Raw genomic sequence first — 27,424 nt, 5'->3', positions numbered from 1 at the left:
GTAAATCACTGGTGTGGCTTTGCTGACTTCCTCCTCAGGCTTGGGTTGTGTATCACTGCTCGCAGCAAATTAAATTTCGATGAGCTTGGGAAAGTAATTGGGCTGTGAATGTAACCCGTTACTCAGAGAATTATAAATGTCCGGAAATGAAACCAAATGATGTAAAATCCAATTAATGTTTTGGGGGCAACCAGGGCTATAGAGATATAGAACAGGCAGGGACCTAAATCTAACCCTTAATTTTTCAAATTAAGAAAAGCAAGGCCCTGAGGAGTTTGAGTGACACAACCAAGGGTAGGAGAGTGATCCTGGTTACAACTGGGACTAGGACCCCTTTGCTCCTTGTTCATTTCCCTTCAACACACTGACACCCACGTTTTCTTCCACCTCCATTTCTCTGAACTTTGTTATCTTCAGGGAGAAGAGGGAGAGAAAGAAAAGCCAAAAGCTGTCAGCACCAGCTCCTTCCATTATTATGTAGTGTATGATAATGGCTCCTATTTCCTGCTATAGCAGAAAAGAAACATATGATACTATGTATGCATGTTAGCTTGGGAGAAAACACTTATTTTCTGAGCCAGAAGTTAATGGAGGTGAAATGAAAAGAAGAAAAAGAGAGAGTGTATGTGTCAAAGTGATTTGAGACTGGAAGGATAATTCTGGTTGGAACTCAAGTGTTTGAGTTCCCATTGTGGCCTTTCCATTAGAGAAAAGAAAATAGGTACTTGATACATATTTGGTTAATTAAGTGAGATGGAGAGGAATTGTTGGGGTTTCTTTCTCAGGGCTTGGGGCCTTCTTAATTTTGGAGGAGTTTGGGGTTCCCGGGAGCAGAATCTGGGATGCATTCAACAAAGCAGCAGGATAGACAGGTTGTCTCATGTAGACAGACAAGGTGCACAAACCCAGCTGGGTATGTATTTCCCCATGTGTGTGCTTCAAATAGCTTCTTGCCCTCTTTGAAGAAAGTGTGCCACCCCACATGACTTTTTGGAGTTTCTAGCAGGCTCTGGAGGTTGTGTGGAGCTAGTAGTGTTCCCTTCAAAGAAAATACAAGAATTCAACATGCCTCCAGAAAATGGGTTCATCATGCTATCTTTTCCCCGTTCGATTTAAAGAAATTGGACCTTTTCCACCTGTTTTGGTGACTTAGAATCATAGGCTGAGAGGGACAATGGCACCCTAGGTAAGGGCAACCCCCTGGGTTAGATAAGCCTTCCTCTCTCTCCCAGACAAGCTCCAGCATAGCTCTCCTTTTCTCTCACATTATGTTCTGCTTGAGAAACAAAATCATCCCTGCGCCTCCGTGCATACGTGGTTCCTGTAGCATTCATTTGGAGCGTGTTTATTTTAAGTCTCTGACTTGGCGGCTGAGGAGAGATTGAAAAGCACTAGCCTCAGGCACTCTTGATCTCCTGCGCCGTGTGAATGCCGTATTCATCACTTAAACGTAACATATTTATAATCAGGGCCAAGGCAGCATGACCTTGTTTTATTCTAAATAGATCACAGGCAGCTAGACCTGGGAGCTTCCGGCTTTAAATCAGATGCAAGATGTGTTAGCGTCAAGGACTTCGTTATGATTCAGTTGATCTCTTTAGGTTTGATCCATTTCTTTCTTTGCTGTTTAAGTAAAAAGAAAACAGGAAAAAAAAAAAAAAAGGTAGTGGGTTGAGGGGATTTGGTAGGGGCTCCCCATAAAACCGAACTTCAGGGGAATCAAGAATTGCCCCATTGTGGCCTTTCCATCAGAAAGCTGTGGGTGTGGGACAGGGGGAGGAAGACAGGATGTCTGAAGCTTAGATCTCCCAAACCAAGGTAATTAATTTCTAAGCCACGTTCCCCCCCCCTCCCCCTTTCTGGAAACATTCATCATGGAAAAAAAAAAAAAACCCTAAAAGCAAAAAACAATGGAGTCAATTGTTATTTATTGCTTCTCTGCGCAGTGGTGTTTAAAGAGCACTCACCAGGAATGTTCAAAGAGCCTTTTTTCCCCCTCCCAGGTCTTAGTCTGGGGCTAGAGCCCTGTATACAGATATCCGTTTAGGGCAACAACTCTAGTCTCCTTTGGTCTTTCTTCCACCCTGTTCTGCCTTACTTTGCTTTAATGGTTTCTACAAGATGAAGACACAACCCCTTTCCGTAACTTAAATTGTCCTTAGAAGTCACAACGCTTGGAGTTAAGCAAGTACTGCTTATTTTACTGATTGTAGCAAGTGGAACTCTGCGGGGCATTGTTGCTTTAAGGCATCTGGTTATTCATCCGCCTACAGCTGGTTCCTCCACTCTCCCACTCCACCCACCTCCCCACCCACCCACCCACCTACCCACTGTTTCCCCTTGTTACAAGGTATTCTATCTTGGAGACGAAACAAGCCAGGGCTAAACTAATTAACTAACCAGCAGTGATCTACAGCTTCAGCACCTTGCATTCCTGAAGATTTATCCCATTTCGAATTCATTGCCATTTCCCTCCAGGGAAATAAAGATTGCTGCCTATTAAAGATGGGGACAGAAAAAGGCACCTTCACTGGAGACAGCCTGTACAAGAAAATAATACTGTAATCATTCCCTCCAATCAGCTGAAAAGGATTAAATCTTCTGCTTCTAAAGTAATGTTCCAATTGAGCCTTGGGGAAGAATAATTCATGATTAGGGAGAAGGCTGGTCTAGCAAATGTGAACATTATGTCCATTACTTAAACACACTTCCTGGGCTGACTGCTAATGTACCCAAGGGACTCACAGCCCCAGCAACTGATAGGCGCAATGAAACAGGCAGACAAGGACAAGAAGTATTATCATCTGCATTCAACAGCACTACATAGACTTTACCACTGCTAAATCACTGCCTTTGGTAAATAGCCCAGATAACTCATTTTAATAGAAGAATTCTTCTCTTCTTTATGTGTATTAAACAACAGACTCTTATGAGCGGTGGCAGTGTATTGATTCCTGGGAAAGGGCCGTGTGAATACCAATTCTGTAATTTATGCTGTTTTGTGGCTCTGGCTGTATTTGTTATGCATAGTGTATTAAACATTCAATAGCTCAATTTAATCTTTGCAGCCAAATTGCACAGCACATCATGCCAGATAGTGGTTGTTTCATATACACAGCCCATCTGCTTCCTGTTCTATAATTCATTCAGCAGGCAAAGTTTCTGGCAGCCTCAGGCTACCAAAATATATATATATCCTTAGGGTACCAGAAGTGCTTGGCACTCAATTAGTTTTCCGGGTTTCTAGTGCTATGTGTGCATGAGCAGGGGTGTGTGTTTCCACTTTTATGTGAATTAAAGATGGGAATAGTTTGCTAAGTTCTGCATCCTCATCTGGACAACTTTTCATAAACCTGTGGGGTTTCACAAAACCAAAAGGGGAAAAAAGTTAGGAATGAAACACAATGATCCTTCTCCCTTGGGAAATTATCTACAGCAATAAAATGTGTTCTCTCGACCATCCCTATCTAAATAGATTGATTTATATCTTGTGGGGGGGAAAATAAATAAAACAAACCAAAAAGTACTATAAACTCTTGGCTCCCTTCTCTGAATGAACCACTGGGGATTGGCTCTCTTACTGTGAATGTTTATTTTCCCTACAGTCCCCTCCTTTCTTGGAGCCTTGCCCCTGTCTCTTAATGTGGATGGTAACTTTGTCCTTTCCTCATCTCTACTTTCTATTTACTTTTAAAGAAGGCAGTGCCTAAATGTTGCCCAGTGGAAAACTACATTTGCACTTTATTGAAGTCTTTCTGCAACTCCCAGTGCAAATGCCTGATTTTCAGGGCATTTTATGGACTTCATAATGCACTCAGGGGACCCGGACCACCCTGGGTCTGAGATGATTATTTTATACCTTTTTGGGAAAAGTGACCCAAAAAATCCATCTTATGGACTGGAATTATAGCCTCTTAGCGGAAGCAGATCATCCATTCCAATGACCTCATTTTACAGGTAGTAACAGCCAACATTTGTGTAATGTTTTAGAGCAAGGTCAAACATGCAGATGCCAACAGGGTCCAGCGAGGTTTCACAAACCACTCAAAGGGAGCAGGAGCTCTCCAGCCTGCGTCAGAGGAGGGCAGTTGATACGGAGCATTAGAATGCTGTTGCTGTGCAGAGTCTAGGCCTGATGTTTCCCAATCTTCTGATTTTTCAAAAGAGTTTAGGAATCTGGATCTTTTTTAAAAAGTGGGAAATAGGTTTCTCTTTTCAATGTTGGCATTAAATGATAACAAAATACATCCACATGCAGACTTTTCTGCTCATTCTTCACTAATAACACAGTTTCACAAAGAGAGTGTTGCAAAGAGAGTGATTTAGTCATTTGAATGATCAAACCTGAGGAACAATCAAAACTTCCCACCTGACTCAGTGTTTATGGTAGGTTAGAATTCTATGAATGAATGACCTATAGTGACCTTCAGTATTATATAATCCCCTTCTTTTGGAGTATGGGTGATATTTGCAAATATGAGATAGCATGGTCATGACAATATTACTTTATATGGCAAAAAGATTTGGGCCACTCAAATCACTTAAGGCCTTTAAAAGCTGGGATTTTCCTCTGGCTGCTAGCAAGGGAAGGCAGAGAGATCTTAAGCCTTAAAGGCATTCAATGTGCTATTGTTGACTTTCAGGATAGATGAGGCCATATGCAAGGACATGAGAGCCATAAGAGGTGGAAACTGTTTACTGGACAATAGCCAGGAAATGGAGACCTCAGATCTGTAGCCACAAGGAATGAAATTCTGCCAACAACCTAATGAACTTGGATGTGGATTTCTTCCTAGAATCTGGAGAGTCTTGCTGGCCAACACCCTGATTCAGCCTTATGAGACTCTAAGCAGAAAGCCTCCCTGAGCCATGTAGGACTTCTGACCTATAGAGCCATGAGATTATAAACTGCTAAGATTGTGATGATTCATTACACAGCAGTAGCAGACCAAGACAGGCTTAAATCTCCCCTTCTCCAGGCCATGCCTTCATGCTGAACAGGAGCCTCTTGGCTGGCTTCTGCTCTTTTTTCATGCTCACCTTTTACCCCCATGATCCAGCTGCTGTTTCCTGTTTTTCTCAGTGTGGGAGGTGAGCAGAATGGGAGAGGTTGTGTAAGGGATAACACAGTTCTTACCTGGATTCTTCCCTCTGGATCTGCTGAGCCCTCAAGCTAGCACTTTATGATCAATTGTGCAGGAATTTCTGAAGTCCTTTGTTGCCTTTCTCTTCTCTGGCTCTCTTGACCTAGGCTGATGCTTTGTTATTTTGCATGACCACTGAGTGACCTAAAGTTCTTATGTGGGCTTGTTTTACTACATGATCTACTTCTGGCCCACAAGAAATGCCATACTCCCCGCCCCCACAACCTCTCTTAACTGCAGTGTATGCTGGGGTCTCTGGTAGATTCCATGCTGTAATGAATTTCTGGCCTTGCCACCAAAATGGTCAACTCTTCCTTCCCTCGTCCCTTTATTTTGTGGACTGGAGTCAGACCCTAGTCTATAAGACCCTAGTCAACAAAGCTTTGTCTTTGTTGTTTTTAGCAGGAGGACCAAACCATTTAATTGAGGGGCTTAGAGGTGGGGACAATGAGATCTGATGTCTTGCCCTGCCAGATCTCCCTGGCCCCAAAGATACTGCAACTTTGTTTTTCTCAAGCACAAATCAGGCACCTGTTCTTTTCGGTCTCCCAACGGCAGGCAAATATTCCCAGTGAACCTTGAAGATTCTTTTACTAGACATATGGACAGAAGACAGTGTTTCCTACCTCTTTACCTAAGGGACAGGTGGTGTGGTGGGACAAGGCTGTGGTGTTTCAAATTTCTGCAGAAAGCATTCACATTTCACTCTATGTATCCAGCAAGTTCTAGAATTCCAGAACATATAGAATGCAATAAGAATGGTGCCCTGAGCTGAGCAGTAAGATTTCCCTCATAATGGAATTTATTGTGGGATACAGCCTTCTTCCAAGAATATCTTTTGTCAATCTTCTCTTCCTATTTTCTTTTCCCTTTTATAGTCTCAAAATGGGTGTCTGTGTTACAGATTGGTGGAAAAGGACCTCTTACCCTGCTATTGCCAATTCTGCTTATGGGAGGTAGTGTCTCTCACTAACTGTTTTATCTTGTCATATTATTGACAAATGCAATATGAAGGTCCCATTCTAAAACCCTCTTTACTTGTCTTTGTGTCTAGATCAGAGGCTAACACCCATGGCACTCATGCCAAGGAGGATACTGAGAACCTGAATTTTAAAAAATTGCATCTGGATCGGGTGTTCCAGTCTTGCTGACCCCTCTTTTTACTTGCTGGCCAATATGTTTGACTAGTGGTCAGGACCTGGTCACTTGTGCCACATCTCCAGAGATCTTTGGGCTCCTATCAGAGGCCTCAGTTAACTTTTTGTTGGCCATCTGTCCTCCTCACTTAGTTCTTTTGCTGCCTGAGGTTATCTTGTTCTCCGGGTGTGTGCCTGTGCGTGTGCACGCTCAAGACTGCAGGTGTGTGCATGCATGTGTCTGTGTTGTGTGCATGTGCATGTGTCTCTGGGTATTAGCCAGAGAAAGATATCCTCTTCTAGACGATCACACCTGGATAACTTGCCTGAAGGGCATCTGAGCATTTTTCTTTTCCTACCTGAGTCCTAATCTATTGCTCTATGACTCCGACTAGATTGATGGCACCTGCTGTTCTTTTCCTCCACACTTGGTCGCAACAGGCTTAGGAACCATACGATCCTACATGCCACACTATGATATAAATGATGGATGGCTTAAGATGCTAGCAGTCCCCATATGTTCAAAACCTTTAGTAACATAGCTTTATAGTTTCTGATAGAATGATATGGGAGAAATGGATTGTGTGTGTGTGTGTGTGTGTGTGTGTGTCTTGGACTAGAATTAACACCTACTATTATGCAAATCAAGTTTAAGTTGCCTTTCTCTCCTGTAGGGTTGGTGAGTAGGTCATTGCCTTGGTGGAAATTAAAGAGCCTTTCTTCCCAAAGAACCATGATATCTTCTCTGGCTGCCAGATGCCTGTGGTTTCTGTCGTCCTCATTGCCTAGTTATGTTTCATCCACAAAGTATGCATTGAGTTCTCCTGGGGGCTGTGGGAGAAACACAGAGGGATGAGATGGCCACAAAAATACAGTCTGGTGCTGGATGACCACATGCACCATGTTCTGGATGGAGCCTTTGGGGGTGAGGGATATTGTGCCTGGTGATGAGATGGGTAGATAAGAGGAGAGTGCTGGACACCTGAGCATTGCTCAGTGTGATAGGAGGTGTGTACAGAGGAATGGAGAAACCACAGACCATCTTGGCCTTCTTTATAATTTTGTCCAGGACTATCTTTTTATGCCTGCTTTCCAGCCTCCTCTGTTCTTCCTCCTCCCATGTCTTCTTAGTATAACTACCTCTTTTCCTCCATCTCAGCCTGTTCCTTCACTACCCTCTTCCCCATTGTGCTTCTGATTTCTAATCTTGCTATTTCTAGAAGGATAAAGAGGAATGGAGACTTAATGGAATATATATTTAATTTCCTCCATTTGATGGTCTGACTTTGAAAGAAGAGAAGAAAATGTGATCTTAGATGTTAGGCTTTATTATTATTTTCCCCTTTATGCCATTCCAAAGTTCACTGAAGACATTGATCACACTCTGGAGTTGAAAAATGAAGATGCAGAGGTTGGTGACAGAGGTGGGATTAATAGTCTATCTTCTCCCAGGCTGGTTCTGCTGCAATCTTCAAGAGTGTCCCAAGTACAGGACAATTCACATGGGGAGTTGATAGTGGACTCAAAGCTTTAAACTTCAGGAGGCAAAAGTGAAAATTGTTTTACTTGTTTATGACTGTTTCCCTGTTGTCTTTGTTCTTGCTTTTCAAACTGGCCTGAAAATGAGTTCCCTATGCTATCACTGGTCTTCCGCTGGAATGTGAAGAGGCAATGTGGAGTTTGTTGCGTAAATTAATCCCTGTACTCATTTTGCACCCTGTACTCATTTTGCACCCTGTACTCATTTTGCATTCCTCATTGGGCTTACACCCCTTAACTTGTATGCTCTACCACAGGGCACAAGAAAATGGCTTTTAAATTAATATCCAGTGATGAAACCAGAGGCTGGGGCTCCTTTATTTCATAAGTCATTCTCACTGTGAGTGCTTTGAAATATTTCCAAACAGAGAGGAATTAAAATTGGGGAAAATAAACCTAACACAAAAAAAGATTATGAAAAGCAATCATAATGTCAGTGTTAATGGTTTTCCACATGGGGATCTGAAATCTTTGTACCACTTTCCTTAGAAAGGAGAGATGGTTTTGATAAATTAAATGGAATTGGCATTAACCAGACTCCTTTACAATGTGTTTCTGTGTGAAACACACAGTGAATGCTTCGGTAAAGACTATCCCCAGAAAAGGCATAAACTCTCAATGCATCATAAGGCCAAGGGCTGTGGGGAATAGTCCAATAAAAGGGAAAAAAAATCTCTGCTCAATGAAAACACTTTACAAGTGAATATATATTCAGCCTAACAGAGATATCTTAAACAAACTTCCGCAGAGATATCATTCAGGAAATAACAAGTGGTGGCAATAGTTAAATGCATCTTTCTGTTCCTAAACTTGAGCCAGAATTGAAAGTAGTGCTATGTATGGGAAATTATAAGCATTTCATTCCTTCTTTAACTAGATTTTCTTGTTCTGTAAACACATGGGCATCTGATGTTCCCACACTGGCTATTCATTCTAGGGGGAATGCACACGCTCTCATACTCTTACCATTTTGTCACTCAATGAGAACCTTTGCCATTACTCTGCTCCACCCATTTAGCACCTCAGAAAGTCACTAGATGGATTTAGTGATTAGTGATGATTGATTTTTCTTGCCAGCTTAATCGTCACACTTGAGTAGGACTGATGTAGACCCAGCTGTGCTTAATTAGCCCAGAGGACTTAGAAACCATATTTTAAAGATGGGCTTGTAATGGAAGAAACCTTCTCCACAATGCAGCCTGCTGAGGTAAACGCAGACCTGTGGAGAACACAGTTTTTCATTAGACCCAAGGAGTAGGGTTCAGGAAATGGATGGTGCACAGGACAGGTTCTTACATTAGATTTAGGAAAGCTGTCTTCTAGAACATGAATTATAAAAGGCTGTTCAATATAAATTTCTTTCTCTATGGCATGGTTTTGGCTAATTACTTAAGATAATACATTTGCTTTATTGTAGAATGTAGATTTTATAACAAAATATTTCACATAACATGTTTGTTTTTATATTTTTGGTGACTTTAACTTTAGTTAGTGTCTGCTTTAAAATGTGAATTTCTTATCATCCTAAAATGTTCCATGTTCATAAGGATATTTTCTTACGTTCTAGATCTAAAGAACCAAACATCCCTTCCTTCCTTCTTTCTTCCTTTCATCCCTCACTCCTTCCATTGGACATATTCTCTTTGGTCAATTGGAAAATGCTTTCTAAGCACAGCACATTCCCTATTAGTTTGGAGGCGTAATACAGACTCCTGTTACACAAGCATATGCCCAGAGATATAGTGCCCAATCATGCCCTTGTTTTATATACACAACAGAAAATTATTCAGAAGTGTCATTAGAGCTTCAATTTCAGTTTCAGATAGTATCTGGATTGAGTCAAATTTGAATCACAATGCAGCCTGACATAGGAAAGCCATTTACTAGTACTTCTTATAGCATAAGAAACCCAGAGGAACATTATGAACATGAGATGTTCAGGGAGTTTTCAAGGAGTATTTGTAGGTATACTTGTAGGTGTTTTTGGGGATTGTGTAAATGTTTGTGTGGAAGTCTAAAGGAGAGAGAGAGGAAAGCCTTGTTGAGAGGCTTGGTGTCTATTATTGGGCTGTTGATGTGGGAATCCTTGATGAGGTTGCAGTAAAGGGAAGACTAGTGCTAGAATGGGGAGTGGAAGTGGCCACTGAGGAGTCCAGATGAGGGGTAGAAGCTGGAAATGGATTGCTAGGAATGCCAAGTGGCAACGTTTTGGTGTCAAAATCAGTATTGTATTTATATAGAATGCTATATTGTTCAGAATTCTATGGGCTCCAAGTGACAGAAAATCAATTTAAGTAGTTTAAGCAAAAAGGGATATTTGTTGGCTCACATCGTTTGGAAGGAAATAGATGCAGCTCACAGGACTGAAGTTATAGTCTGCTACCCACACAGGGCCTCAGAACTGGAGCCAAGCACTTGACTCTGAATGTCTTTTTCTTTTTCTTGCCATCATCTTCATTTATCCATCCATCCATCCATCCATCCATCCATCCATCCATCCATCTCTCATCTCTTATCTGTGCTTGATTTTGTTCTGCAGATAGAACTTCTTCAAATGGCAAAGTTCACCAAATGCAGTAGAAACAGCTTCTTTGCCCAATCATGCATATGTTGTCAATCTAAAACAGGAATGTTGTTTGGCCCTGTTGGGTTATCTGATATACCCATAACTCAATTTAGGGAAAGAAGTATTATTTGGCTGGGCATGGGGCATGTGTCATATCTGCAAGTGTTGTTCTGAGGTGAGAAGAGGGTGGTTTTTATTTGGCAAAGAAAAAGTGGAAGGAATAGTTTGCTAGGCACACAAAAATAATGATCACCCTCGTTTCCTATAAATTCCACTGTAGAGTTTTAACTAATAAGCCTTGTAAAATGCTTTTTTCTCTGAATAACATAAAAGTATTTTAACTTACAATTTATTGAATTTTTGTGGGGGGTTCAGTGGTTAGTCTCACTAGATTGATAAAAAAACTCAGGTTTGGACTAAATAGAAGTATGTGCATAGAAGGACACAAAATGTACTGAAATTTCATATGTACATTCAATAACTAGAAGATCTAGTTTTCCTTCTAAAATAGGAATGGGCTCAATATAGGGCTGTCTACATATGAAGGGCTGACTGTTCATGAACAGTCTGGTGATGAGGCAATTTAAGCTCTGAGGCTTGGACAGTCTGTGTTCTGAAGGTTTAGATTAAATAGTTGGTTTCAAGTTGATTTTATGGTTTCAGCTTATCAACTTTTGCCATTTTTGAACAGTGAAAGTTTTCCTAGCATTAACTAACTGTAAGCAAGAAGGCCCTGAGAAGTCCGCGAATGTTGCAGATGGCAGTAATGGTCTTCATCCAGTTTCTATCCTTGGGGCTTAACTCAGTTAATTGTAACCCCAGACCTCAGGTCAAGTCTCCTAAGAACCACCGGGGGGTTGCTATGGTAACTGCTTGTTTGTCTACTTTTCCTTGTCTCCTTCCTCTTCATCATTCTAAGCATGAGCAGACACATTTCTGACTGTATCTTGTATGCTTATCTTGGATCCTGGGCATGGATAAAAGTAATTCTCACTTCTTTCTTTTCCCTCTCTCATCCTCACTCATATGCATGTAAGTTTGGGCAAGTCTAAATTTCCCTTTGCAGTAGCAACCCATTCTTTGCATGATGATCTATATTTACAGTTAATTAAAGTTTGATTTCAGTTAGAAGTCATTGTATTATGACCCACTTTATGTGGATCTGCCAAAGTAGATGCTATGTGGCCTTTCTTCTTTTAATATCAGCTAATTTTCATCATCTTTGTATAGTCAACTTTTCCCCCTTTGCAGCAATTTCATGCTCAGAATTTAATGTGTCCTTCATTTAACATGGATTTAAGCATTTTATAGAAGAATGCTTTAAGGTCTAAAGAAATAAATTTCTGATAACAGATTAGTAAAGAATATTTCTTTTGGCATTCAAATAATAGTATGTTTGTTGGACTTTATCTTCCCATCTTAACTGTAATTTTATTGATAGCTACTAAGGGGAACTCTGCCAACATTGGAGTCCTTTTTTTTTTTTTTTTTTTTTGAAACTACCAAGTTCATTTATTTAAGTTGATAAGTACTCTACTACCCTACAAATTAGATTTATCTTATCAAAGATGCATATTTTAAAATCTATAAAATGATATTGAAGGAGATATAAGCCTATACCAAATCTAGGTTAGTATAATTATTGTAATTGAGTCTTATCTTTGGTTTTGAGCTTCCTGACAACAAAAACATAAAGGGAAACTCAATTCACTATGCAGAATTCTCCATGAAAGAATGTTAAGATACTGTTTAGGATATCCAGTCAATGTTTAAGATATTCAGTACTTAGAAAGTATTCAGGGGTACGAAAATCCAAATGTTGATGTTCAGAATCTTTCTTTCAGCAAAACATTACAAGGAAGTAAATATTGAAAAATAGTAGTATAGTAATATGTACTATTATGTAGAGTGTTCATATAGCAAAATCTTGTGATAGTGTTAAAAAACATGCTGAAAATGACCATTTTTTCATTCTTTGAAAATATTCATAATAATATATAAAAATGTATATATATATCCTATAATAAATTATCAACAGTATCTTTGTCTTTCATGGATCACTTTATTTATTTTACTTGCTTTAAAATTTTGCTTATCTGCTTTTTCTCATGAGAACACTTTTTTTGGGGGGGGGTGGGTAGCCTTTCCTCTACATTTTAAAGAGAATAATGTTCTTCATAAGTCTTTAATGCAAGAAACATTTGACAGGCTAACAATGATTTTACTAAAAAAATAGGAATATTCTTCAGTAGACCATTAAAATTCAATTGTATAACTTAGCAAAAGTTATTATTATTATTATTTTTTTGCACTGTGACGCAAATTGGTGGCGATTCAATGAATGCCAGGTCCATTGAGTATCATTTGAGTATCATTTGCATAGCTATGCAAACAAATTAGAGCAGTGCGTCTCCAACTTTAATGTTCATACATAGCACCTGGGCACCTTATTCAAATGCAATTCTGATTCTCTGGGTCTGGGGTGAAGTCTTTGGGTCTGCATTCCTGACAATGACAAAATATGGAGGTCAGTCCATAAATAGTTTGCATAGTAAGGACCTAGAACACCCAAGGAACAAATGGAACTTTTAAACATATGGATTTCAGGATCCTACTTCAGATTCTGTGAATCATTAGTTCTGGAAGAACTCGGGAGTACATATTTTAGAATACCTCCCAGTTATCATGCTAAAGTTAGTTCATAGAGAAGGTGGGTGTGTGGTTCATTTCTTAAGACAGTCACTGATTGTCAGTGGTGTTCTGATAGGGGCAGCCAAGATGCCTACCTGGAGTGGGCCTGCCTGTCTCGCTCTTTGTAGGAATTAGCTCCATGTCTTATGTAGCATGCATTTGGGTGTCAGGTTTGTGCATTCCACTGTAACTCAGAAGCCAGGTTGGTATTGCTACTCTGTGTACTGTGGGCCATGGTGGATTTTAGAAGCAAGGTATTAATTTTCCATAATTCAATGAAAATTTACTCAAATAAATATATTGCCAACTGCATATTATCTAACTCTGTCAATGAGTTTATCTAGTCACACAATCAACAAGCCTATTATTGAAACAGTTGTGATTTTGTAATTTCATTTCCTCCACATATAACTTCTTAGGTAGAAAATCACATAGGTGATACCGCAGCTGTCTGTTCAAAGGAGACAGATTAATTATATTTGCATGAGGTCCAGGTTGGGCTCTGATTATGAAATATACTGAGCAAATACCCACATGGGTTCACTAAGTAAGGTTTTCATGGAAACTGACAAATTGTGAATTGGCAAGGAGGTCAGTGTCCTTTGGGATGTCTGGTGCATGCAAATAGCAATGTGTGACAGCACAAAACATGTCAGTTTGTCCTCTGGTGAGGTCAGACCCAGCAACTAATATATGCAACCTGCCACTCAGAAACATGCTTGTGCTACTGATATAAATATATGTATCTACATATGCTTGTATTTGAGAGCAGTAAAATCCTGGCTTTTGAGTTTTAATAAGGCATACCTAATTTCCACATAAAAATTGAAGGTTAACCATGCTAGCATGTGGTGGGCAATTTCCATCTCCTGTGCAAATTTGCTTTCCACAGACGTTGCTTTCCAACAGGTTTATGAGAAGCCCATGTAACTGTGGTGTGTAGGATAGTTAATGAACAATTCTCTGATTAATTGATTAACAGCAGCTTTGTAATGAGCAAATCAGGGCCTCTTATGAGAATGTCCTACACTACATTCTGACTGTCAGATTTTTTTTTTTTTCCTGTTATCAGAGTTAGACTTTGTACTGCAAAAGGCAGTGTGACCTGGCTCCCTATGGTAATTTCTTTATGGTGAATCAAACCTTGGTTTCTCTTAGATGTTTTGTGTATTATAATCCCTATTATGACAACCTGCTGAGGTAGTGGGTTATATAAATGCACAGTACAGCTGTCCAGGAATGATTACAAGATGAAAAATTTTACTTCCTGGCAAAAGATAAGAGTTTTCTCCATTTTTTTTCCCCCTCGGAACATCTTGCTTCTTTTTCCTGGACTCCACTGGAGGAGGCTTCCTTTCTTCTTAGCCTTAGGCACAAGTAATTATTCACATCACTGTTAAAGAAGAACTATGAGCTAAGGTTCAAGACCAAAATGATACTGATGAGCATCACTCAGCTTTCCTTTTGGAGTCCTTTCAAGTTTATTTTTCTCCTGACTGCAGCTGCCCTGCGTCTGTGGTTTCACCAGGTCACACAGCATTTCCTCTTCAATGGTTACCATTTACAATCAGGCTGCTGATCTCTCAGCATTTCCTTCTTTCCCAACCTCTGCTGCCTTGCTTCCTTCTCTGCCCTACTCTCTCTATTTCCTTGATTCTTTTTCCTCTTCCTTCTTTCCAGGTTTCTAATAGAGTCGGGAGCCTGGCTCCTGCAGGGTCAAATGCATAATGTAATGGCTTACCTCCTGTTTGATTTCAGCCCTGGTCCCCGGGGAGATAGAGCGTTATTGTTGTGGCCCAGGCTTGTAGCACCACAGGCTAATGGATCAATTCAGCCTTCAAAGCATCCTATGGCTGTCGATATGAAATTCTAGCAATTACTGAAGTGGGAAGGCTGGGAAACGGCTGAAAAACATTCCCTATTGATTGGCTCGTTGCTCTAGAGTATGATGAACTTGTTTAAGAAAAATTGATCTGACAAATTGATTTTTTTTTAATCAGAGAATCTCATGAATGCAATTTAAGTCACAATATTTCTTGCCTTGCAGAGTTGTCCCCCCACTCCCACAATGAGAACCTGTGTGACGGCCAGCCAATGAGAGAGGCTGGGAGAATTCTGAAGCTTCCCAGGCCTTTCTTGTTCTGTCATCTAAGACAATGTTTGTGTTAAACTGGTTTTTAAATGTAAGGTCTCCTTGCCTCTGTGTTTTATATCCTTCAACCCTCTCATAAACCTTCACCAATTCTCCCTTCTCTCAGTTCCTTGTTCCCTCTTCAACTCCAAATTTGAGGTTTTCAGTTGAGGTACAGGCCTTGCAATACAGCAAACACCATCTCATTTATTGCATGAAGGACTGGTTTTGGAAATCAAGCATCTTAATTATGGCCAAAGGCAGCTCAGTCCCTTGACATTTCTAGGAATGATTTGGGAGGTAGTGGTGACAGAATGTAGACACCAGGGTCACTTACTCCAAGCAGTGACACATCTGTAGCATGGACCTGGGCAGCTCTTCTGTTGAGATTGAGGAAATCTTGCGAACTTCCAAATACCTTCCCTGCACAAATTTCTTACTGGGCAACCCTTTTCCTTCTCTCTACTTATGGCCCAGGTCAGGGAATTCCATATATAGATGATCAGAAGCATTACTTGAGGGGTTTCCCAAAATACACATTATTTGGCTTCATTTCAAGAATGTTGAATGAGAATCAAAGAATGGAGCTTAGAAAATTATAATTTGAAAAGCTCCCTTGTTGAATTCAATCACCAGCTATAGCTGACATAAAATAATATTACATAATTTTAACTGGATTATATTACAAAGGTGTGTGTGTTTGTGTGTGTGTTTGTGTGTGTGTGTGTGTGAGAGAGAGAGAGAGAGAGAGAGAGAGAGAGAGAGAGAGAGAGAGAGAGAGAGAGAGAAAGAGAATTAGAAGAATGGGAGGAGAAAATTGCCTAAACCTGGGTGTGACGGCACATGCCTGTAATCCCAGTGGCTCAGGAGGCTGAGGCAGGAGCATTGCAAGTTCAAAGCTAGCCTCAGCAATTTAGTGAGGTCCTAAGCAACTTAGTGAGACCCTGTCCCAAAACAAAAATTAAAAAAAAAAAAAGGACTGGAGATGTGTCTCAGTGGTTAAGCACCCATGGGTTCAATTCCTGGTAACACACACAAATACACACACACACACACACACACACACACACAAAGCCCCAAAACACAATTTACAATTTATCTTTTAAAAATCTTTATCTTTTTCCCGTAAAAGCAGGAAAAAAATAAAACAGATAAAACTAAACAAAGCAAATGAAAAGAAAACTTTTCCTCTACTATCCTAGGTTCTGTGTCTGGGGCACTAGAAATTAAGTAAACAAAAGACAGATTAACAAGAGAAAACCAGAGTTTATGAACACATACAGTGTACACATAGGTGGGAGAAACTCAGTGAGGAGAAACTGAAAGGGGTGGTTATAACTTGGGTATCATGTAGCATCTTAGCAAAGAACAATAAGTTTATAGAGAAGTGGCATGGCAAAGGAAAAGGGGTTGAGGCCTTTAGTGGTGGCAAACTGTGAGAAGGTAAATATGTGAGGGAATGAATGGAAGACAAGAGTTATTTTAGTAAGGTTTCATGTGCTTCCATCTCTGGACGGATAATAGTCTACCATGTTAAGAATCTTAGGGAGTTGTCCTCTTCTCTCTGGGCTGGGAGAGGGAAGCACCTTTAGAAGTGGAAATATTTGTCCTGCTTGTAGGTAAGTTGGAGGAGTGAAGAGAGCTTTTTCTGGCATCTTCTGTTTATCAATTGTCATCAGCTCAAAATAACTCTCTGTTACAGTGGCACATTTTGGGGGTAGCATGTTCTGATCCCCTAGAGCATCTTAAATCTGGATGTGCTTGTACAAACAATTGGTTGATGAGATGATACTTAACTATCCCATCTCGGGAGAAGAGATAAAGAACAGAACAATTTCAAGAGAGGGATGCACTGAGGGTAGAGGAGAGCACAGAAACACATCTGGCACTTCAGAATTGGGTCCAGGAGGAGACTCCCAGAGAGGCTGCAAGTCTGTAACTCAAAGGAAAAAAGAACATGTGGGATCCAAAGTTCTGAAGCCTTGCTCTTACAAAATCCTACACGCGGCTCCTCTGACATGCATGAAAAGCACTGGTTTCTTTGCAGCCTAATATGTTGTGTGCAAGTGGAGACCCATACCTGGACCTTTGAACCAGACTTCAGAATCTGTATCTTTCATAATGTTGCGAAGCCTCACAGAGAATGTTCTAAAGTGATTGAACCACCAGGGAAATGCAGGTTGCCTATTTCAGAATACATCTAGGAAATCGGCTCCCAGATGATTTTCCATCCCATTATCTCAAAGACCTGCTTCCAAGGGTGAAATTTGAATCAACCTTGCTTGGTGAGTTTGAATAAGCTGAGATGGGTAAAAAGAATCTTCTGCAAGTCATTAGATTGGCGATGTCCCAGGGAGTTGGACAATAATCTAAATTTTAATGCAATCTATTATATTCAACTTTTAACTACTTAATCCTTCCCTGTTGTCACCTTTCGGTCTGAACTCCTACAACGTAGACTACACAATTTGTCACAGTACTTTCTAGTCTTGACTGCACTTTTGAATTACCTGGAGAGCTTTTTGAGTACTCTGGCCTGGGCCTACCTCTAGAAATTGTGACTTAATTGCTCTGAGGCTAGTCTGGGCATTGCTATCAAGCTCCCCTGGTGATTCTAAACTGTGGCCAAATTTGAGAACCCCTGGTTTATTTAGATTTGAAGGTAGCAAATTGAAATGTTGCTAAAGTTCAAAATCTTCCTTTCAATTTTCTGCCACGACACTTGTGGACTTCTGAATACGACAATACATAGCAGAGAGGGAGGGGGTTCCTGTTTGCCAAATTTGTGATGAAAACAAAGACCTCCTGTTTCAAGTACTTCTCAGATAGCATGTGGGCTCTCTTCATTGCTCGGCTCTGCTTTCAGCAAAATTGTTAATTATAGATCATAATAAGCTGTTAGGAGCAAAACACACACATAATTTGAAAGTGAAATGAGGCACAGTACATAGATAAAGCAATTGTTTGTTTAAGAGGTGATTAGCAGCCGCAAAACAAGCAAACTGATACTTGAACCTGAAAGAAATTACACCCATTTGGAATTGTTAGACTCTTCGGTTATTTGTGCATTGGAGCCTAGTGCAAAGGTAACCGTCTGTCAGTGTTCTTTTCTTCTGTGTGTGATGCTGGGAAAGTAGAGTCTATGCCATCCTAGAACTAAGATGATATTAAAAGAATAGCCTGTCAGAAGGAATAAAGAAAGGGAAGTGTCTCCGTTTCTCAAAGGAGCACAACTGAGATTTAAATTGTTCTGAGCTATGATAAATTATAAGGCTTTAAAACCACTGTAATCACTGAATGAACAAAACAGTTTGCCTTGGGTAATTATGCCTTTTTGGTCTCCTTCACTTTCAAGTTATTTTCCCCTTGTAAATGTTACGCTCTGGCACTGTGTGCTGTGTCAAAGAGTGTTAATCTCAGTGTGAAACGCTGGGGTTGTCTTTAAGAGTAAGTGAGCCCAGAAATATTCGCAGTTCAGACCAAGTTAGATGAAAACACCATTAGCACTTGAACGTGACATCTGGTGATACTAGTTTCTACCTGGGGTGCAGTGGAGCTGGGACTTCATCCACTGATTCCCATGAGGGTTTTACTTGAGTGAACAATCTTGCAGGCTCAGCCTCAGCACTGAAAATTCCCAGGATGGAAACTTCATGTGGAATAGATGCCAGTTAATGAACATGGGCACACTGGCTAAGGATAAATACTGTGTTATTAGGCTAGATTATAGCACTCAAGATGGGAGGTTTAATAAGCAACTGAGGTTAACAGGAAATGCTTGGGTTTTGTTGTCTGATAATGCATTCAGATGCTGCAGCCTGCCACTTGCTAAAGCTGAGGAACAACCTAATTGGTACTTACCAGTAGCAATGCAGTTAAGAGCACAGGTTCCCATCCCAAGCACCCTAATTCCAAAGTTGGCAGCAGAACCTAAAGCTGCTCAATGCGGCTCATGTGGGAGGTATTATCTTTGGAAAGTTCCAAGATGAGAGCTTCTATTTGATGTCTTGAGTGGGAAAGTGGAACCAACAGGAAATTTTGGTATCACCACCAACAATTTCAAGTTTCCTGGATCATGTAGGTTAATGTTCCATCTGCTTGGGGGCAAAACTTGAACTTCCAGTGTCCTTGGAGATTACAAAGTTGATGTGATTTGGTGCGTGGAAAAGTCATATTAATGATAAAAGCTTACATACTTTGTGCATGTTTTGTGCCAGGCCTCATTCTCTGTACCTGTATCACCTCCTTGAACCTTGACACTGTCAATGTGGAAGGCACTTTCTCTTTCTTTCTCTCTCCATGGTACAAAAGAGGAAAAGGAGGTGGGGAGTGGTTGGCCAACTTGCCCAAGGACACAAATCACAGAAATGGATTGGACCAAGGCAATTTGACCTCTGAAAACTCATAATGAATCCCCAAATCACACTGCTGCAAAGACTCAGATCCTCTTGTCCCTCTGTGCTTCCCAAATCCCCAGAGTGACATTCAGACTTGATTTACCCCCTACTCAACCCTGGCCTGCAGTCTCCTCACAACCCTAGGACAAAGAGCAAATAGCCACACAGTCTCTTATTTCCCCTCAAGAGGGACTCCTGTGTCTTTGCTTCAGTAAGTCAGTCTTTATCTGACCTTGTGGCTTCCTATACTTCGGTTTATAAAATGCTGGGATTTATGAAGTTGTTCTGGAGAGAAGTCCTTACGGGAGAACCTAGGAACGGGGCACCTCATAACTTCTTTAGATGACATCATAATGCATCCTAGCCCAAGGACTGCACATGAGCCTCCTGCTAGCTGTAAACAATACAACAGACCAGGGGATTTTAAAATCCAAGTGAGATTGCAGATGGAGCTGCAAATGTATAACCCAAAACTCAGAGAGATGAAGTATGATAGAGTTGCATGCAAGAATTAGAGAGGGCAACAATCCTATACACATAATGGGATGTTTGGATTGGTGAGGCAATGAAATTATTAGTCTGTGCTTTTTAATGCAGCCTAAATGGCCATATCCAGGATTACATGCATCACGGATTTCTCTGAGATTGATAAGTCTGATGGGCCAAATTTTTTTTTTTTAAATTATTCCTTCTGGAGTCGCTTCTTTATGTAGTTTGTTGAGCATGCTCAGCAATCCTGGCTGCTGTCAACCAATCTTTGTTGTTGCTCTTGCTCCTGAATGTGAAATGGCCTCGCTTGTATATAAGATCAGCTCCTTCCTGGTTCCTCTCTTAAGCCCCCTTTTGTGCTATTTTGAATCTAACTTTGCTTCCTCCCACTTCTTCCAGTTACTAATGAGCCACTCTGGGCTAGAGCCTGTGACATCTCAGGGCCTCTGGGAGCAGCAGAAAAAACTGCAGGTCTGTCCATAGAGGAGTCCCATGGTGCTGACCATTTATCTGGTGACCTTGTGGGCCCAATAAACAAAGTGAATCTGTCCGACTCTCCCTCCCTCTGTGGCTTTTGGGCCTGTGTGCGTGCATTTCCCAGGACAGTTGGAGGAGACACCAAACTTGTCTTCATTACAGCTCTGACTCATAACCCAATTAATGGTGTCAAGAAGTGAAACATGGTCCCCAGGCCCAGCTGCCTTTTGAAAGCAAGTCCCAGCCTGTTCAGAGCAGTAACGGATGGTGCTCCAGAGAGAACGACTCAGAATCTGTTATGCTGGCCAAAAGTGAAGGGGGGTTTCAGAAAGGTGATGTGCAGTGTTGATTCTCAGTTTTAGGGTGGGATTACAGTTTGTCTCCAAACTGAGTGAAAGGGAGGATGGAAGGGGAAGGATTTGATGCGACCCCTTACTTTTTTTTTTTTTTTTAAGAGAGAAAGAGAGAGAATTCTTATTATTTATTTATTTATTTTTTAGTTTTCGGCAGACACAACATCTTTATTTGTATGTGGTGCTGAGGATTGAACCCAGGCCGCACGCATGCCAGGCGAGCACGCTACCGCTTGAGCCACATCTCCAGCCTGACCCCTTACTTCTTATTGCATCTGCTACCTCTTCCCTGGACTTCTCTACTTTAAGGCCAGCAGACTGTTACCCCATGCACTGCTTCCTTGTTCACATTGACTGAACTGTCTCTATTCCCCCCAGGGCCTGTACACAGTCCGTTAACAGATGCCTTTCCTTACAACACTGTGACTGGTTTGTGGGTGAAAGGACAACACCATGTGCCCATTTTTCAACATGCATTACAAATATCAATTTCGTAAATTCAGACCTGTTCATTTTTTGTAAAGGGGCGTGCTAGAAAGGGCTTTCAGCCAGACCGGAGCATACTGTTCCTTCAAATACCCGAATGAATGCACAACTTTTTAAAAACAGGCTGACTATGACTACTCGGTCTCAGGCATGATTCTTCTTTCTAAAAATCTATTGCTTTCTTTCTGGAAGAAAATCAGACCCTTTTACTAATCCCCTTTAACAACACTAACAGGAGCAACTGTTTGTTGAGCTGGTGTCAGATGCTGCGCAGAACACTGTTTTTATTGTCCCTAATCCTCACAGCGATCCTTCCAGGGGGAAGTCAGTTCCCCGTTTTTCAAATGAGCACCGTTTTCCATTTGGAAGAAAGGCAGGAGAAGCAAGCAAAGTGAACATGCTACAACTTGGAGGGGAGACGGGAGCTCCAGGTTCCTGCAGTTAATATCGTTCCTGTTGCTTTCTGACCCCCTACAAGTTGCCTTGCAATTTTGATATCTCACGTGGTCTTCATATGATGTCTCTAGGAAAGAAGGTAGCTCTCCAGGATAGTGGATCTCCCAGGGAGAGGTTCAGAGGGGAGAGACAGACCTCTGCGGCAGCCCCAGACACCTGTGGCATCTCCCATCTCCCTCAGGGGTCTCTCCCCAGGCCTGGACCAAACCCAGCTTGCCTAGTTTGCAGGATCCTGACAAGATGACAGCTTGTGGTGCCTAGGGAGGCAGTTGGATACCCAGCCTCCAGCTTTCCCCAGGGATCTTTCTTCTGTTGCAGCCAAATGCTGCTCAGTTAAGAGCTCAGGAAACAAAACAGCCTTTGTTGCTTAAACTGAAATCATTCCCATGGCTGATTATCCCAGAGGTCTAGTTGTTAACAATACTTTCTCCTCCTCCTTCTCTTCTCCCTGAGCCTCCTCCCCAATCTCTCCTCCCCTTAGCCCCTTCTCCTCCCACTCCCCTGCCCTTTATGATTCTTAAACATTATACTTCTGAAGCATGACAAACCTAACAGGATCCTGCCAAAGCCAGAGGCCCTGGGGAGTTAGTACAAAAACTACAGCAAGAGCCAAACCCATTTGGATGAGTTTGGGTTTCATGGGAACAGTTTGGCGCATCAAGACGGCGGGAGGAGGGGAGAAAGAGGAGGAGGCTGCCCCACAGATTGTCTCCTGGGACGGGTGCCAATAGAGTGGGGCCATTACACGGGATTAGGAATTCTTAACCTATTTTGGATCATGGATATCTCTGAGAATTTGAAGAACACACATCACAAGGTTTAGGCTCATGATTGGATTTTTTCCCCCCTGCGTGCTAAGAGCAAAGGCTGGTATTCTGTATACTTCCTGCTTCTTCCTACTGGCTTTATTTCTCTTAGTTATAATCCCAGTAGACAGACATCTTTAGGAGATATGCTTATGCCATTTACTGTCTCCTCTGGGATGCTTTTGAGAATGACAGAGGCACTGCCAAGTAGCTGTACAACTGCCATCAAATAAGATAGTGCAAGGCAACCTAGGGAATAGGGTATCTCTGTTCTGATCCTATATTTGGTGGTAAGACCTAGAACTGGGAAGTGGGTTTTATAGGAACTATTTAGAATCTCTGGGTGACTCCTGTCTTACCCAACTATAAAAATTAAAGAATTGGACTCAATCTTCATTGTTCCTTTGGGTGCTAGTGTTTTTAATCCTTCTATCATTTTGCCTGCTATTGATAGGTTGAATCAATGCATGTGCTAAAGCATCTGGAAGAAAAAATGTACTGTCCTTAAACTTGTGAGAATCATACCGAGCAGAAAACCCAGGACATTCCTTTTCTGAAAGAAAAGGGGAATGATCTTGTAAAATGCCTCCTCCTTGCTCTAAGTGACTGACCATGGAATTGAATACTAGTCATTCAGAATCACCCACTACTTAGGCCTTTGCAGGAGCATCTAAGAAGGAAGGCATTCCCTGGCTCAAGGGCCTCACCACTCAAATTCAGAGAAAAGAAACAGAATTTGCTTAAAAATACAGCAGCTGGTAAAGTACTGAAATAACAATCTCCTTGAGTCACTGGGTAAAAGGTCAATTTTGGGGAAATTCTAGTGTTAAAACTTCCCTAGTTATCTTGTACATCTTGAATAGGGAGGAGCCACAAATATTAAAGTGCACCAAGGGCTCCTGACAGGTGAAATGATCCAGAGCCACTGCATCGGGAGGCAGACTTGCTTGCTGTCCTGGGTCACCCATAGATTTCTAGGATGTCCACATTCAGATGTTCCTTTTCTAGGGTTTTATTTTATCCCCCTGCTGTCCATTTGAATAAGAATTGATACCAGAACACTCACACTGGTGTCCGCTCTGGTTTCCTCACAGTGCCCTGAGGCACTTCCTCTATCAGTTTGTAGGAAGTTTTAAAAAGTGCTGTGCTCCATTCTGATGCACCCTTGCAACCAGGCTCTAGCATGGAGAGAGAGGAGCAAAAGCTGGGTAGAAATTTTTCCTCTTCCTTTGGTCTCATGCAAATTACCCATGTCCTGCCCTCAGATTCCTACAGCTTGAAAACCACTAAACTTGTTTTCCTCTTAGGCTCCTTCCAGGTCTTCTGTGTAATAAAAAATGGCCTTTATGATAGAAGACTGAACCTACAGTGCAGTTAACCAGGTGGAAACCAGGAGCCAGAAGAGAAGTGTTTGCCCATCAAGAAGCCAGGCTCTCAGTCTGTGCCATGTCCCTGAGACATCCACCTTGCTTCAAAACCAGGATTCCAACTCTCTGGTCACAGTACCTGCTGCTCTCTCAACAATTCTGGTGCTCCGTTTGATTGTTTATCCAAGCTGGTTATCTGGGACTGTGAAATATGATTCTTGAAGGCTACATTGAATTGAGTGGCCCTTGGGAACAAGGCACCTTGGGTTGTAAATCAATCTTCTCCCTACAGAAACTCCAGCTGTTAAACATTACAAGGTGAAGAGTGGCCCCCTTGTGGGACAACCTGCAGCGATTGCCATGTTAGCAGAAAAGATTGTGTTTCTGGAAATGCTCTGATGGAAGATACAGAATCCCCTCCTGGGACCATGTTTTCACACATGGGAGTATCTGTTAACAGGGGATGAGAAGATCTTGGCACTGGAAATGATTTGGGGAGTTTTCTCTCTTTCTCCCTTTTGTATACAAAAGGGATAGATGCTTGGATAAAATGTATTTCTTAATAATTCTGTTCAATATTTTGAAAAAGCAAACAATTAAATTCTACCGATCGGAGAACAGTAGATATTCTGTAACCATTTGAACTTCCTCAGAACCCTAGCACACTGATAACTTATTTCCTTCTAATTTTTTTTTCTTATTTCTAAGCCATCAGCTAGATTACTTTTTGTTATGTTAGAGTTATCCACTGGAAAGAGTCACCAAGTGACTTGGATTAATGAGCTGATGAGGCCACGTGCTGTTCCGTGATAATATCTGAAAAAATTCACATTCTAAAAGGCTGAATCACTGTCGAACCTAAGTCCCTCAGTTTGGAAAATGCTCTGGTTTGAATATGAGATGTCTCCCAAAAGCTCAGAATTGTTCAGAGGTGAAATGATTAGAGAGAGCTATATAATTATGAGAGCTATAACTTAATCAACGGATCAATCCATCTGATGGATTAATAATTTGAAAGGACTATTGTACTGCATGGTAACTGTAGGCAGGTAGGGTGTGGATATCATTGGGCATGTGCCTTTGGGGTTTATATTTTGTCCCTGGTACCTTGCTTGCTCTCTCTGCTTTCCAGTTACCATGAACTATGCAGTTTTCCTCTGTCACACCCTTCCTCCCTGACATTATTCCTCATATTAGGCCCAGAGTAATGGAGTTGGCTGACCATAAAATGAAACTCTGCAACTGAGAGCCCAGAATAAACTTTTCCTCCTCTAAATTGCTCTGGTCAGATATTTTGGTTACAGTGGCAAAAACACATAAGATGAAAAAGTTTTGAAAATGCAGAGTGGAAAATTTTGCACAATAATGTGAATGTTCTTAATGTCATAGAATGACACACTTAAAATGGTTAAAGTGATAAATTTTATATTATTTGTATTTTACATATTGGATCTAATAACTAAGATTGTGTCTAAGTGACTAATGGGTGGATAGCATCTATAGAATAGATAGTTTGGACAAAGGAATGATTCACATTCTGGGTTGGATGGAGCAGGATGTTGGGAAATTTTATCATGCCACTCAGAATGGTGTGTAATTTAAAACTTATGAATCATTTATTTCTGGAATTTTCCATTTAATATTTTCAGACCATCGATGTCAATGAGTAACTGAAACCACAGAAAGCAAAACTGCAGATAAGGGGGTACTGCTACATTATCCATTCACTGTTACACTCATAGACTCTTAGAACTTTAGAAGTAGATTGTACCAAACCTTATAAATCATTTGGTCTTCCCTCCCTTACAAGGAAAAAGAAGAGCTGATGATGAGTTTCTTCCAAATTTTCTATCATGGGGACTGTAAGAATTAGCCCAGAATCTTGCCTTCATAGTTCCATACATTCTGCTATAGCTCCTCTGGGGTAAGTCCAGATTATTGCAGAACATACATGGCCTTGAAGTTTAGAAAAATGCCTCATATTTCAACCCTCTGTCTCCTGAACTCAGTTTGCCTTGTCCTGTACTTTTCCAGGTCTCACCTTACATGGCCGATGGAGTATGTAACACTGCATATTCCTGTCTTCTGGAACTGTTTCTCTGGTCTGACTTCTGTGATACCATTTTCTTTTGACCTTTCTAGCATATCCATGATTGCTCCTTCTAAGTTTCTTTGCCTGGCTTTGGACCCCCAGTCCAGTGCCAAAGGCCTGGTGGGTATGCTCACCTGTGTGGTCTGTTAGAAGGCCCATTTGGTCAGAAAAACAAAGAGCCATATTTTCCTTCTTGGATTTTTATGGTGAGCCAAATAAATTTATATTTTTCATAATTTACTAAGTCTGTGGTATTCAATGATGGCAACAGAAAACAGACTAAGACACCCCATAAATGGCAGAATGGACAGAAATATAAGATTTACACTAGAGTCACATAAATCTTGATACACATATTAAATGGTAATTGTAATATTATTGCTGATTATTGATTTCTCAAAAGATCACAGAAAAAAGACTTTTGATCAAGCTAGCTAAGTTTATTAGACCTACTGATACAGGGAGAAGTCCACCTTCACTGAGTCTTAGTAATGTTTCAAAATAGGGAAAAGAGAGAAGGATATTTATGGTGTCATAGAGTTTGAACTGTGTGAATTTAAGTGGGATTTTTCAGGGAAGGGGATTGATTGGGATGGGTAGTGTCTTTAATAAAATAACCTCTGACTGGTGGACACAGCAAGGCAAAGCTCTATAAACAAGACTTGGTGAGCAAATTTAATTGTGAAGAGTAAACCATTCCACTGGGTTCCCAGTCAGATCTTCCAGGTGCAAGTCTTTTATGGAATGAAAGTATTTCCTTTTGGTTAGTCCTAGTGTTTTTAGCATGTAAACAGGAAAATATTGACCCAGATATAAAGAATTCTGTAAGGATTGACAGATTTTAATGCACATGAAGTATCTATCACATAACATACATAGCATGTTCTCAGTAAAAGAATTTATCATTATTACTGTATGTATTTTATTTCTCAGGACATCTACAATACTTTATTCCAGTGTTTTATTTTATGATTTCTTAAAAACTGTGCTGGAAATGGAACTCAGGGCCTTGCTTATGCTAGGCAAATGCTCTACCATCCCTTGATGTCTCATTTTAATGTTTACCATAGGCCCCCAAGTACCTGGACCATGTTTTATTCATTTTATATCTCCAGCTCTGGTACAGAGCTTTGTGATTGAATGCGTTCTCAATAAATATCTGTAGAATGAATGACTGGATACACAGGGTATGTTGTTTGACACAGGAATACATTAGCTATGTGGTGAGTAGCATGAGGAAGGAACAGCATGAGAGACAAAGTCTTTCTTCCTAGAATGCAAGAGGTGAATGAAG

General features: G+C 40.9%; 1 pseudogene; it reads right to left on the bottom strand.

Annotated features, from left to right (window-relative positions):
* Positions 1-26,189, bottom strand: part of LOC143386448 (serine/threonine-protein phosphatase 2A 55 kDa regulatory subunit B beta isoform pseudogene) — a 128,405-nt pseudogene extending 102,216 nt beyond the window's left edge.
* Between the last annotated feature and the right edge of the window lie 1,235 nt (positions 26,190-27,424).

Source organism: Callospermophilus lateralis, chromosome 2, assembly GCF_048772815.1.
Source record: "Callospermophilus lateralis isolate mCalLat2 chromosome 2, mCalLat2.hap1, whole genome shotgun sequence".
Taxonomy (NCBI): Eukaryota; Metazoa; Chordata; class Mammalia; order Rodentia; family Sciuridae; genus Callospermophilus; species Callospermophilus lateralis.
Note: the sequence above shows the minus strand (reverse complement) of the source record. Positions and strands in the feature narration are given on the sequence as shown.